At 37.5% G+C, this 15,015-nt stretch overlaps 1 long non-coding RNA gene across 1 annotated transcript; it reads right to left on the reverse strand.

The window, feature by feature from the left end:
• Positions 1–2,132: 2,132 nt before the first annotated feature.
• LOC131838121 (uncharacterized) lies at positions 2,133–14,004 on the reverse strand. Its single transcript, XR_009356484.1, has 2 exons — positions 13,893–14,004; positions 2,133–2,377 (listed from the first exon to the last, which is right to left on the reverse strand). It is a non-coding gene; the product is annotated as an uncharacterized LOC131838121 (long non-coding RNA).
• Between the last annotated feature and the right edge of the window lie 1,011 nt (positions 14,005–15,015).

The raw sequence follows: 15,015 nt of genomic DNA on the forward strand, positions 1-15,015 counted from the left end.
TTCTGGCTCCCCGTCAGAACTGAGTCCTCACAGAGGACTTTTCTTTATTATAAAATATTTCTACTCATTTTTATCCACAACAAATAGAAATCAAAAATACATGTCTGCAATCATTATGTCTAGTTCATCAACTTGCTTCTTTTCCAAAGATACGAGCATTCAGTGCAGATTTTTTTTTTATATTGTCCACATACCATATAACCATGTTTTCTGTAACTGAAATTACTTCTCCTTTAAATGAGAGTTCAGTACATCAGCATGCATCATCCTTCCAGGCGTTTTGCCACCTGAACAAATTTGAGATGTCCCAAGCTAATGGATGAGAATGGCTAATTTCAGGAGTAGGCTATAAATCTCCGGCAATGAAGGACTGCACTGAGTTTGAAGGTCTCCCATGGAAGAAACGAGGCGGTGGAAAAAAAAGTATTGTCATAATAAATGGGAAGTTAAATAATCATGAGGCAGAACTCATGGTACTTTGTAAATTACTTCCTATGTTTAAAAATGTGTTGACCCAATGAATACTGGTATCCTACCAGAAGAGAGAAATGTCATGACCGGTGTTTATAACAAAAAAAATCCCCAAAGCACCATGGGGAGAAATTTTCAAATATTCAATATCTGTTCTTAAAGAAAAACTGAGAAAAGCAAACAGTGGCAGGGGAATACAGTAATTACAAATGAGAAAGATGGAACTATTTCTGAACCTGACACTAACCAGTGAACAGTTCCAAGAATGGGACGTTTAGCCGCCAAGAAGCAGTTGTTACCAAACGTATCCACCCACTCAGTCCACACTTAATGAAGCTTGTGTTTCATTCCAGGCTCTGTCCTGGGCACCAGGGATTCAGAAAAGAGTAAGAAGCTGCCTAAGACACTCTAGAACTCTGAAAATATGTGAAAAACAGATGAGAATGTGGAACTATCACTGACCAGCTAATTAACTAACACGGGGTCACAGATGAGGATCACCTCAGTGGGCGTGAAGATGCCAGAAAGCTTCCAAAAGGAAATTATACTTGAGGTGACTTTGAAGAATATGTAGGAACCCTAAAATGAGAAGAAAGTATCAAAAATTTTCCAACAAGGGTGCTTGGGTGGCTCAGTGGGTTGGTTAAAGCCTCTGCCTTCAGCTCAGGTCATGATCCCAGGGTCCTGAGATCGAGCCCCACATCAGGTTCTCTGCCCAGCAGGGAGCCTGCTTCCTCCTCTCTCTCTCTCTGCCTGCCTCTCTGCCTACTTGTGATCTCTGTCTGCCAAATAAATAAATAAAATCTTAAAAACAAACAAACAAACAAGAAACTTTCCAACACACAGAAGCTCAGAAGCACCAGGTATTTAGGAGCACGATGAGCTGTGTTTCATTGAGGAGCGCCTTGTGCTGGGTAAGAGAATGTCTGTAGGAAGAGACGGGGACCCAGTCATGAAGCCTTGTGTAAAAAAGGATTTTGCCTGGTGTTTAGCTCCTTCTGGAGATTTGGCCCCGGGCCTTCGTGTGTTTCTGAGGTGACAGCGATGTCAGTAGTGTTACCTACAAATGGCTTGCTGTTCTTGGGTCACAGGGCAGATTTGAGAATCATGTGGGAATGACCAGAAAATTTTGTCTAAAAGCCGCTAAGGATCTTGAGCCAAGATTGAGAAGCCAAAATCTGATGCCAAACGGGAATCTGAGAACTAGACAGATGAGTGCAGGGAGCAGGAGGACAAAACAGGGAAATTGGTATCAATTTGGACTAAATCTGGAGGCGGCTGAAAAAGCCTCAGTGGAATGTATTGGCACTCCTGGCAGTTTGTTTGTGTGGTTGGCTGGTCTGAGGATCCACCGTAGATCAGTTATGTCACACAGTAGTATCTCAGCAGGGGCATGACACCATTTGCTTACTTATATATGTGCCTCTGTGCAATGATTCACCTTAGAGTCAAGAATCTCTCCCATGCAGATCTTTTAGGAATACTTATTAGCCGCTGGTATCTTACTCCTTCAGAATAATTCTCTGCTTGTTCATCATGACACACCAAGGCCTGTGGGAGCCCCCAGAGTAGATCTGAATTGAAAGGAAATGAAAGAGCCCTCCAATGCGGCCACCCCCGCCCCCAACCATTAGAAGCTAGATTCAAATTGTGGCCGATCAGTGGTTTCTATACCTTCCTCAGTTTTATTTTTAAAACTGATAAATTTTAAAAGTGATAATATAAGCCTCAACTTTATATCAAAATTAAAACAAACAGGGTGCCTTGTTGGTTCAGGAGGTTAAGCATCTGCCTTCAGGTCAGGTCATGATCCTGGAGTCCCAAGATCGACCGCACATCGGGCTCCCTGCTCATTGGGGAGCCTGCTTCTCCCTCTCCCACATCTCCAGTTGTGCTCTTTCTCTCTCTGTCAAATAAATAAAATAAAAATCATAAGAAAAACCCAAAATTAAAACAATGATAGTACAAAACAGTAAACTAAAAGTTAAAATGATAATGATACAAATATCAGACTTTATAACAATATATTGGGGGAGTGTGTCACAATGCATTATTTCTATGACATTGAAAAAGATTTTTTTTAAATTTAATTTTTAAAAAAATTTTTTAAAGATTTTATTTATTTGAGAGAGAGAGTGGAGAGAGAGAGCATGTGTTGGGGGTGGGGGCAGAGTAGGATGGAAGGGGACAAGCAGACTCAGCCCTGAACGAGGGACCAGAAGTGGGCTGGATCCCATGACCACGAGATCATGACCTGAGCTGAAACCTAGAGTCGGAGGCGAACCAACTGAGCCACTCAGGTGTCTCAACATAAGTAATTTTTAAAATAATCAATAAATGGAACAAATAAATTTTATAATTGAATATCAGTTTATAGTTTTACAGATCATTTGTAGATGTATAACAAAATCATGAAATTTCAAGAGCTGAAAAGAAAGAAATAGATGATCTGATTCAATCCCTTCCTATTCTGGATGAGCTGAGACTCATGAAATGATTTAATCCAGAGTTGTTTCTGTACAAATCTTCTCAGGACTTGGATGATACATGAAAAACAAATACATTAGAGTCTTTATTTTCCCTAACTGTGAATTCTTAAGCATAGGCACTGTACACAGGTGAATATATTTGCATCTATATTCTGCAATACAGAGCAAGGCATTTGATAGGAAGTCAATGAATATTTGTTGGATGAATGAATAAATGAATGAATATTATGCCACCTATGTAGTCTGCCTATGTAGGGGGGAAAAGTATCACACATAGAATTGCTAATATACATCCCTTCTGTTCATTATCTATACCAGACTTCACCCTGGAACTGTTTACTTATAATGGATACCAGGTTCCTGATTTTGTTCTACGTTAATGAATGTAGGGTTTTTAAGACTTATGAGTTCCTGTAGTATCAAAGGTTTCCCATCTGTTATTCCTAGAAGTTTTACACAATTATCTACCCATGGGGATCTTACATTTTCCAGATCAACTCTGAGTACAGGTTGATTATGGGTTAATCTCATAATCTTTAGGATCTCAAGGGATTCTAAATTGTTTTATATATGATCCTTTTGTATTTTTATGGCAAAGATTAAGAATTTGGTTTGAATGCATGAAATTGCTCTAAGGTGAGCCATGTTATCAACACTAAATTAAACAATATCTCTTTCCTGTGGATGTGAAACTGATCAAGATGGTAAACTAAATTAACATGTTCTTTGACTTCAGTCCAACAAGAAGAGGCCAAGTTGAGCCATTAAGTCATGTGAAATGATACTAACACTTTCATTCAGAATAACTCCTTGTCTAAAAGACATCCTCTACTAGCCAGTGTTCCTTATAAGCAGATGACTAGAGAGTCTGGCTTCATACTAAAAGAATAATCAATACTTTCTTTTTATTAGATTTTCTTCCAGAAGATCCTTTATGTGAGGAGTCAATAGAGGACTTACTTACTTACTTATTGCTCAGAGCTTATATATAAAGAGGGTTGTGTGGGCTAAGAGTTATTGGGATTGTGATCTTTAGTGGGATTTCTGCTCGAGTTATACCCTCCTGCTAGTAAGAAAGGGACCAGTGGCAGTTGGTAACAGTGGGAGTCTTAAATGATGGGACAGTAATTTATTGCCATTCCCTTCCTTCTGGGTTCCTCAGAATTGAACCCATAGCATTCCACTCGGCAATACTCTGATAATGTTGTTGAACAAATTACATAGAGACAGAATTTTCAAAGAATTCTCTCTGTGGCAGAAGACACAATGACAGTTTTTTGATGTTTCATTTTTTTTTCTTATAGTCAATTGAAAATAAAGGTTGTAGTGGTACCATGCAACATGTCACAACTTGGATTTCTTTCCTTTCAGCGAAACTAATTTCTGTGCCTGTTGGTTATTCAAATTGTATCAGAATAATTACAGAAAAAAAATGCCCACCTGTCATTAATGCAATGCTCCAGATGAAAAAAACCAAGTATCTCTCTTTTAATAGTGAAACGTTGGAAATGTATTAGGAAGATATCCTATAAAAAATGACTTATGTTTCCTTTTAGGAACCTCTTTTGTTCTCCTATGAGACTGTATTCATGTTTCAAAAGTCTTATTCTTTGGGATACTGAACAAATTGAGAAGTTGCTACCACTTAGAGTATATATTAAATAAACATATTTGTAACCAATTGATTGAAGAACTTGAATTCATTAGAATGTTATGATGTACTTTATTTGTTCTAATAACTTTTATAACATGTTGAATGTAACCTTCTTAGTGGGTAAAAGGTCTCCCCCTGATATCATGGCCAAATTCCATAACTTTCCTGATACTCATTGTCACTAAAATAGTCCCATTTTAGCATTTGAGGCTCCAAAGTGGTGTTTTGTTTTGTTTTGTTTGTTTGTTTGTTTTCTTAGGACTTTATTTATTTATTTATCTATCACAGAGAGAGAGAGAGCACAAGCAGGAGGGCAGCAGGCGAGGGAGAAGCACGCTCCCCGCTGAGGAATATTTTTATATAGATAGATATAGATATAGATATAGATATCTCCAAACTCTTTATAAAGTTTATCTCTTTTCAGTGTTCAGTGCTAAGTAGGCATGAGTTAGACACTGTGCATGTATTATTCCCTGATAGAACACTATAAAGTAAATACTTCTATCATCCATATTTTACAGATGAGGAACTTGAGATTCATAGAGGGTAAATTACTTGTACAATTTGCATAAGAACAAACAGCAAATAATCTTAGCTTCTTAAATCTACATCTTGAGCAATTACCAGTAGACTACGCCAGACACTATTAAAGAAAGTGTCATTATTACCATTTATATGACAGGTAGGCCACTATTTAAAGAAAGGTGTTTATAATCAGTGGCAATGACATTCTTTAAACATACATCTTTCTTTTTCTCATGAAGGACCCACGGGTTAAAAATTTATAAATCTGTTTTTTCCCTTAAGAAAAAAATTTCTTTTGCAGTTTTCTTCATGGACCCTTGATGTCACTGATTTCTAACACACACACACACACACACACACACACAAACACACACACACATATATTCTCATATATATTCTCATATAAATTTCCATATATATATGGAAATTAAGAAAAAACCAAATGAGCAAAGGAAAAGAGAAAGAGAGAGAGAGCAAGAAACAGACTCTTAACCAAAGAGAAGAAACTGATGGTTACTAGAGGGGAGGAGGGAGTTTATATATATTTCCAATCGTTATGTACATCAAGAGATCAGCAATGTTGTCAATATCACTATTAAGGGCTTTAGCATATGGACAGCATGAACCTTACTTACAAGTTACACTGCTGAATGTAATGAAGACCCTTAGGCCTTTATTGCTTCTTTTCTCATTCATTCAGAGGGGGGTAGCAGTTTTTGTGTAATAATTGTTCTGAGAGTATACATTCCCCATTTTGCCACATTGATTCTTCTCTTGTACCTATATTCTCCACTGCCTCTGATTTCTGCTTGACTTCTGAAGCAGAGCAACTGTTAGACATTCACTTAGTTTGCTGTCTGCCTAACCATTTTTTTTTCTCTTGTTCAGTATTTGATCTTCAAACCCATGTTACCAGGAATTGCTGATAGTATATTTTCTATTTTCCCAAGTACTCCCTCAGCTGTTTTGTAGTAACAATTACAATTTTCTGATGTGTTCCTTTTTAGACTGACCTAGAAGATGCTCTATGTAATTTGCCCCTAATTCTCATGATTTTGATCTTTTTGATAATACTTATTTGATCTTTGATCTTTATTATAATATTAATTTGATCTTTTGATAATATTTATTTGTTTTAGTGTTTTTCTTTCTTTCTTTTTTAAAAAAGATTGTATTTATGTATTTGAGAAAGAGAGCACAAGCAGGGGGAGTGGCAGGGGGAAGGGAAGAACAGACTCCCCACGGAGCAAGCAGTCCCATGTGGGGCTGGTTTTAGGACCCTGGAATCATGACCTGAGTGAAGGCAGGCGCTTAACTGATTGAGTCACCTAAGAACCCCTGTTTTAGTGTTTTTCTACTTTAAGGTACTTATGTAAGCTTTCTAAGTCTCCTTAGCATTAAATCATTTTTCTTTGAAAAACACTAGATATTATGACTTGGAATTCGCCCAAAGCATTTAAAGAATCTTAGCAAACATGAAATGTTTATGTTCACCTCAACCAAAATAGTTCACAGATATGTAATGAGATCCTTTCAACTGATGCCCAGATGGTCATGTGAAGTTCAGCTTACCCTGGCAACCCAATTTTTTAGGGGAAGCAAACCTAATTGTTGCTCTAACTAGGAAAACAAGACCTCAAATTCAAGATTGAATTCATCTAAAATTTACCTAGAATTCTAGCGCTGTTGCTTACTTGCCCAACCAATTATCCAGATCATTTGATTCAAATGAAGTCTTCAGGGGTTTGACCATTATTCTCTACTTCATTTTCTAAACCCCTTCTGAATAATTGTCCTTCAAACAAAGATACACTGAAATAATTTGTAACAGATATTTTAAAAATCACTTCATTTTATTTTCCATAATGATAAGGGTACTCTTTAATCCCCATCTCCCATTTCCCCCATCCCCTCACCCCCACTCTCCTCTAGTAACCATCAGTTTGTTCTCCTTGGTTGAGAGTCTGTTTCTTGGTTTTTCTCTCTCTCTCTCTCTCTTCATTTGCTCCTTTGTTTTTTTCTTAATTTCTGCTTATGAGTGAAATCATTTAGCATTTGTCTTTCTCTGACTTATTTCACTTAGCATTATACTCTCTAGCTCCATCCATGTCATTGCAAATGGCACGATTTTGTTCTTTTTTTATGATAGAGTGATATTATATTACTGTATAATAATGTATGCATATTCCACTTCTTTATCCATTAACTTTTTTTTTGAATTTATTTATTTATTTGAGAGAGAGCATGAGAGGCGAGAAGGTCAGAGGGAGAAGCAGACTCCCCATGTAGCTGGGAGCCTGATGCGGGACTCGATCCCAGGACTCCGGGACCATGACCTGAGCCAAAGGCCATTGCTTAACCAACTGAGCCACCCAGGTGCCCATCCATAAACTTTTCATTGAACACTTAGGCTGCTACTCTAGTTTGGGTATGGTAAATAATGTCGCAATAAACATAGATGTGCACATATCCATTTGAATTAGTGTTTTTGTAGTTTGGGGGTAAAGACACAGTAGTGCAATTATTGAATCACAGACTAGTTCTAGTTTTAATTTTGGGGGGAAACTCCACACTGTTTTTCACAGTGGCTGCACCAGTTTGCATTTCCACCAACAGTGCATGAGGGTTCCTTTTTCTCCATAGCCTCACCAACACTTATTGTTTCTTGTGTTTTTGATTTTAGCCATTCTGACAGGTGTGAGGTGATACCTCATTGTGGTTCTGATTTGCTTTTTCCTGATATTGCTCAGTGATATTGAGCATCTTTTCATGTGTCTGTTGGCCAACTGGTTGTTTTCTTTGCAGAAATATTGTTCATATCTGCTCAGTTTTTACCTGGATTATTTTTTAGGTACTGAGTTGTATAAGTTCTTTTTATATTTTGGACTCTAACCCTCTATAAAATATATCATTTGCAAATATCTTCTTCTGTGTAGTAGATTGCCTTTTAGTTTTGTTGATTGTTTCCTTTGCTGTGCGGAATATAACAGACATTTTTTAACTCCACAGTTTTAAATGTGTTTGGTGTATATATGGTTTGCCCTGAGGAAGATAGTGAAAAAGCAGATGGGGAAAGAAGGAAACAGGTCATTCATTGACTTTTTAAAAATAGACTATATTTTAGAGCACTTTTAGGTTCACAGCAAAACTAAGAGGATGGTAGAGAGATTTTCTGCATACCCCCTTCCCCCTGATACTGTCACGGAGTCCCGATTATCGTCTCCCACCCGAGTGGGATATTTTTTACAATTGCTGAACCTATACACATCATTACCACTTAAAATCTATAGCTTACATTAGGTTTCATTCTTGGTTCTGAGAATTCTAGGAGTTTATATGTTTATCTAAACATGTATCCACCATTTCAGTATCCTGGAGTGGTTTTAATGCCTGATTTTTTCTTGGTGTTCCACCTACTCATTTCCCCTTCAGCCCTAACCCCTGGGAACCACTGACCTGCTTATTGTCTCCATAGTTTTGCTTTTTCCAGAATGCCATATAATTGGAATCATAACCTATGCAACATTTTCAGATTGGCTTCTTTCACTTAGTAATATGCATTTAAGTTTCCTCTATGTCTTTTCATGGAATGGTAGCTCATTTCTTCTTAGTGCTGAATAATATCCCATTGCCTGGGTAAATATCACTGTTTATTCCCCCATTGACCTGCTGAAGGCTGTTTTGGTTGCTTCTAAGTCTTGGCAATTATACATGAAGCTGCTGTGAACATCCCTGTGCTGTTCTTTTGTGTGGGTGTAAGTTTTCATCTCATTTCATTTCATTTGGGTAAATACCAAGCAGTATGAATGCTGGATTGTATGGTAAGTGTATGTATAGTTTTGTAAGAAACCACCTGTTTTCCAAAGTGACTGTACCATTTTGCATTTTAGCAACAGTGAGTGGGCTCCTGCTGCTCCACATCCTCTCCAGATCTGGTGGTGTCAGTGCTCGAGACTCTGGCTATTCTAATGGGTGTATAGTGGTATGTCATTGTTGTTTCTGTTTGCTTTTCCCTGATGTCTCATGATGTGAAATATCTGCTCACATGCTTACTTGTTCTTTATATGTCCTCCATGGTGAGGCATCTATTAAAGTCTTTGGCTCACTTTTTAATCCCACTGTGTCAAGTTGAGTACAGTTACCAGTTACCAATCCCAGGGGAGGACTCCATGTCTATGGAGGATGGAAAAGAGCATCATCATGCTAACCACCAAGAAGGAAAGTCCAAACACTCCTTTCCATTGCTTCTTGGTTTCAGAGTCACCAAGGAGATCATAACATGGTCAAGCACTGGTTGGAACAACACATCACTTATATCGAGAAGAGACAGAGCAAGATCAGCTTCAACTGTGGGTGTCAGTCCCCCATGGCCAGAGTGTCTTTCTCCCTCTGTTGCCACAGTGGGAGGAACCTGTCCTCTCTCCTTGGAAGATGGATAATGTAGTGGAGTTGGCCATGTGCCTTATGACTCACATTCTTTATGAAGAGACAGAGAACTCATTGAGCCTGAAACCAGGAAAGATAGAACCACACAAGGTGGTAAGTCCAGCACAGGATTTGAGGGCTTTTTATCTCTTGGTAAAGAAATATTCCAGGCCCGAGGCTCATCCATACGCAGCCAGTTGGGAGGAGAAAGACTGCGTGCGTGAGAATGTCTTTTCCAACAGGTTGTTTGTGTTCCTACAGTTGAGTTTTAAGAATTCTTCATATATTTTGGATAACAGTCCTTTATCAGAGATGTCATTTGCCAATATTTTCTCCCAGTCTGTGGCTGGTCTTTTCATTTGCCTGACCAAGTCTTTCACAGAGCAGAAATTTTTAGTTTTAATGGAGTCCAACTTATCAGTGTTTCCCTTTATGAATTCTGCCTTTGGTGTTGTATCTAAAAAGCCATTGCCATGCCCAAGGTCATCTAGGTTTTATCCTGTATTATCTTCTAGGGTTTTATGGCTTTGCATCTTTCATTTAGATTAGGATCTGTCTTGAGTTAATTTTTGTAAAGGGTTAACTTTTGTCAAGTCTTATTCTGGATTCTTCTCTTCCTCCTCCTCCTCCTCTTCCATGTGGATGTCTAGTTGTCTCTATACTGTTTATTGAAAATACTATCTTTTCACCATTGCACTGCTTTTACTCCTTTACCAAAGATTTAGTTGACTATTTTTACATGGGTCAGTTTCTGGACTCTGTATTCTATTCCTTTAATTTATTTGCCTTTTCTTTTACCGATACTACACTGTCTTGATTATTGACATTGATTGATTATTATATTAAGTCTTAAAGTCTTTCTTTCCCATTAAAACTAGGAACAGGGGCACCTGGGTGGCTTAGTGGGTTAAAGCCTCTGCCTTTGGCTCGGGTCATGGTCTCAGGGTCCTAGGATCGAGCCCCACAATGGGGTCTCTTCTCGGCAGGGAGCCCGCTTCCTCCCTGTCTCTGCCTGCCTCTCTGCCTACTTGTGATCTCTGTATGTCAAATAAATAAATAAAATCTTTAAAAAAAAACTAGGAAAAAAATAAAGAATGTTTCCTATCACCACTGCTTTTCAACATTGCACCAGAAGTCCTAGCTAATGCAGTATGACAAGAAAAGGAAACAGAAGTATACAGATTAGGCAGGAATAAATAAAACTGTCTTTATGCACAGATGACATAAGAGTCTATGTAGAAAATCTGACATTTTGACATGTATGTCCTCTTTGCAAAAAGTTTTATACTATTTTTTAAATAGTAAGGCAATTCAGATTTTATGTTAAAATAGTTGGAAAATAAAATTTGCTTTATAAATATCTACTTTTAATGATCCTCATAAGATTCTACCTATTTCATGAGTAATACATTTAACAGGATTTTCTTGATGATCCTAAACTGAGATTTAAGGTCTGGTTCTTTCTTAAAATAGTGACTTTGCTGGACATCTAGCTGCATGAGCTTATGTGTATGGAAATTTCTTTTTCAGGCTGAAGGTAAGTGGAGTTTAATATTTTTTCACTGGATAAAGATGAAAGTATAGCACAGATAGAAAGAGAATGGCTTCTATTCTAGAGTGCCCTAGGATATAGTATGTCTATGTATGGCTAGAGGGAGAAGCAAATCTCCTTCATGAAAGACTTGGGAGCAAGCAGTGCTCCTACAGCTTCTTCAGCAAAGACCTAGCCATTCTTACCTCCACAGGGCATTCTTGGTACCCGGGAGATATCAAGGAGGCAGCCTCAGCTGACCTATACTTGTGTAGTGCAGCTATGGCAGTGACAAGGTAACTGGTAACTGGTAACAAACCACAAATATCCCTCAGGTAACTGGTAACAAACCACAAATATGATAGAGTGGAGGAATATGATTTGGCTTCATGTCAGCCATTCCTGGAACTAGCTGAGGGGGGAAAAAAACAAACCTAGAAAGATGAAAGAAAAGGAAGGGGTTGGATCTGTTTGTCCGTAGATGGGAGTGAGAAGCCAGCAGGATTTTAATATTGATTATTTGTTTTCACAGGCTGATGGTCCTAGACAATCAGAGATATTCCCCGTTCACAAAGGTCCATTTTTATTACAGATAAAGAAATGGTGGACGTGGAATTTGGGGAATTTTTATGGTCAGTAACAAGCTTTCCTGTGTGTGTCAGTGTGTTAATCATTTCAGATCCACTCTGTATAATATCACACAATTAAACTGCCACATATCTGTCCAAAATAATCATTTTAGCAACTTTCATGATCAATATTGACTACTGCAGCAAATTGATTATATTGGAATCCACATCAGCTATGAAAGCTGAACAATTATTTTCAGTGTACAGATCCATCCAGTATGTCTTTACTTAAGGTTTGTTTCTTAAAAGTTTGTTTCTTAAAAGACTATGGGTTATTTTTGTTAAAATTACTCATGGAAGAGCTATGAGATTAGACCTGCATACGTGTGACCTCTTTGGATAGGCAGGAGTACAAGCTTCTCCTCGCAAGAGACTAATAACAGGGGACACTATCAACCTGCATTTGCAAAGCGAGATTTTCAGGCCTTTTTCTTTTACTCTTTCATATTATTCTCACGACAATCCTGTTACTTAGATGGCACAATTATTCCTCTTTTCATTATGCAAATGATGAGACCAAACAAAGAGAGGTACACTGAGAACACAGTGGAAGAGGAAAACATAATTAATTCCTTTACCGAGGATGCCAGCATACCTCCCTAAAACCCCTGAAGAACTTTCATTCTTTCAGTGCCATGTCTTGAGCAACTGCATTATGAACAGTTTCCAAGTTCATTCAAACACATTCAAATTCCCCTATTTTCCTTTCCTTCTTTGGTCACTTTACCTGACTTATGGTAGAAATCATAACCCTCTAAAATTGGCAGACTTGAATCACATATAATGGAAAAATTATTTCATTGGTTATCAGGTATAATGGGAAACATCTGCTAGATTGGTTTGACTACTACTGGCTGTACAATTCTTTCATCCGTTGTGTTTTTAATGATCATTGTATGTGCCTTAATTATTTTCTTAGCTGTATTGTAAACTCCTCTAGGGAAGAAATGATCATTTATACTTTATATTCTTAGCCCCATGCTTAAAGATAGGTAGTCATTAAAAATGAATTTTTGCTGATGATGTTTATGTAGAAAAGGGTTTAAAATATGCACACAATATGGACCCAACAGTTTTCAAATGAATAAAAATTGCTGAATGAGTAAGTTCTTTCAGGTTCTTAAATGTACCATGCAACCTAGGCATGCCTCAACATCTGCTATATTTGGGCTTTTTATATTGCATCACATTTCATATAGGAAATGTCACTATAATACTAACTTTATGATGTTTTCCTCTATTGGTGTAGAGTATATTTTGATCTATATGAAGTTCATTCATCCAGAAAACACTTACTAATCTCCTTTTATATGCCAGACACTGGATATGAACTTGGCACATAGGATATGCATAAAATTGGCCCAGACTTTAAGAAACTTTACATTGTATAGTTAATATAAAACATGTACATTCCTCTACCTTTTTTTTCTATTTCCTCTATTGCTTCTTACTGCCCACGTCTCCTTAACTTTTCACATATTTGTTTATTTAGCCCAGCAGCAGCTGGGTATGAACAAGAGGGTTTCCATGTATTGAGTACTCACTGAATAGCTCTGAGGAACTGTGCTAAGTGCTCTTCACACAACGATGATTTGTGGACAGTGTTTAAGCCTTAGAGCAAACCTACTAGGTGGTGATTATTGTCCCATTCATGTTATAGCTGAGAAAACAAAGCTTTGGAGTGGTTGCAAAGGACCTGTGGTTCATGGAGGGGAGCCAGGATTGACCCAAACCTTCCTTCTTCAAAGTCCACTCACTTACACACTACATCATTGTGCTGTTTCACTACAGTTAAGTCAATCATTTATATAATGACAGACATTTCGTGGCGTGTACACTCTTATTTTTCTGCAACAACAGAACACATGTAGAGAATTGGAAAGTTGTAGAGAATCACTTGAACCAATAGCCAGGAAGGCTGAAGGAAGTGAGACCACTTAGATTTAAAAAAAAAAAAAAAAGAAAGAAAGAAAGAAAGAAAGAAAGAAAATTCTGAGGGGATATAACCTCTCTCTGTCTCCAGGGCTGTGGTGTGCAAAGGAAATGTTACTTCTTAAGCACACTCCAAGGATACAGCTAAGAGAAAGTTACAGGTTAAAAAGAAATGACTTGGGGCTCAATACCAAGAAATATTCTCTGGTAGAATTGATATAGAAGAACAAACTTACTCAGAAGGAAGAGAATCCAGTTTGTATAGAAGCTCAAACATGGTAGTGGTGTGGAGGGGCCTCTGCAGGATGGGGAAGGAGAAGAGATCGTGAGTGTGGTCCTGCCTCTGGCTCTGAAAAGCTAAATGACTGAAAGACAGTTGTTCCAGTCTTAGAACATCCCTCAGGATTAGCCCCACTGAGCAGTAGATGTCACTGTTTCATAGAAAGAGCTATAAAGAGGCATCTTTCTGACTGTAAATGAGATGCTCAGAAAAGACTGACTAACTTTGTTCTCTGATTATTTTATCAGTTACTTAGAGAAATATATTTTAAAAATCCTTTACTGTTATTGAGGATTACCTATTTTTGTTCAGATAATTTTTGCTTAATATGCTTAAAGACTATTATAATAGGTTGTCTCAAATAATTTGGAATCGTTTTAACTTCAGTGAATTAAACTTATCAAAATTAAATAGCTTTCTTTATATCCAAAACAAAAGACTGATCTCCTTTCATTTTCTATACAGGAAAGTTTCTAAAACCTATTTATATTTAAGAAACATGCAATAAGAAATCTGATATTTTATAACATTTTGTTCAAGAACTCAGGCTTTATTTTCATTGGAAGATTTAGTTCAACGTTATGGTGGAAGACTATACTGGTTCCAAAGGGTTTCCATGTATCAGATGAGATCTAAAAAAAGAAAAATTCCTGTTCCCTAGATGCTGCTGCTGCTGGTATAGAAGATGATATACACATCCTCAATATACATATATATACACATATGTAACCCCCCCAACATACACACGTTGGCGTGTACACTCTTATTTTTCTGCAACAACAGAACACATGTAGAGAATTGGAAAGTTGTAGAGAATCACTTGAACCAATAGCCAGGAAGGCTGAAGGAAGTGAGACCACTTAGATTTAAAAAAAAAAAAAAAAGAAAGAAAGAAAATTCTGAGGGGATATAACCTCTCTCTGTCTCCAGGGCTGTGGTGTGCAAAGGAACACACGCACACACACACACCTGCACGCGCATTTTGACCAAATGCTTATTTTGTCCCACTTTCTGGCCCTCTATTATTTCTGTGCTTAATGTAAGCTCTTTAAGAAAAAGGGCATGACATAGTACATATT

Source organism: Mustela lutreola, chromosome 8 (assembly GCF_030435805.1).
Source record: "Mustela lutreola isolate mMusLut2 chromosome 8, mMusLut2.pri, whole genome shotgun sequence".
NCBI classification, from domain to species: Eukaryota; Metazoa; Chordata; class Mammalia; order Carnivora; family Mustelidae; genus Mustela; species Mustela lutreola.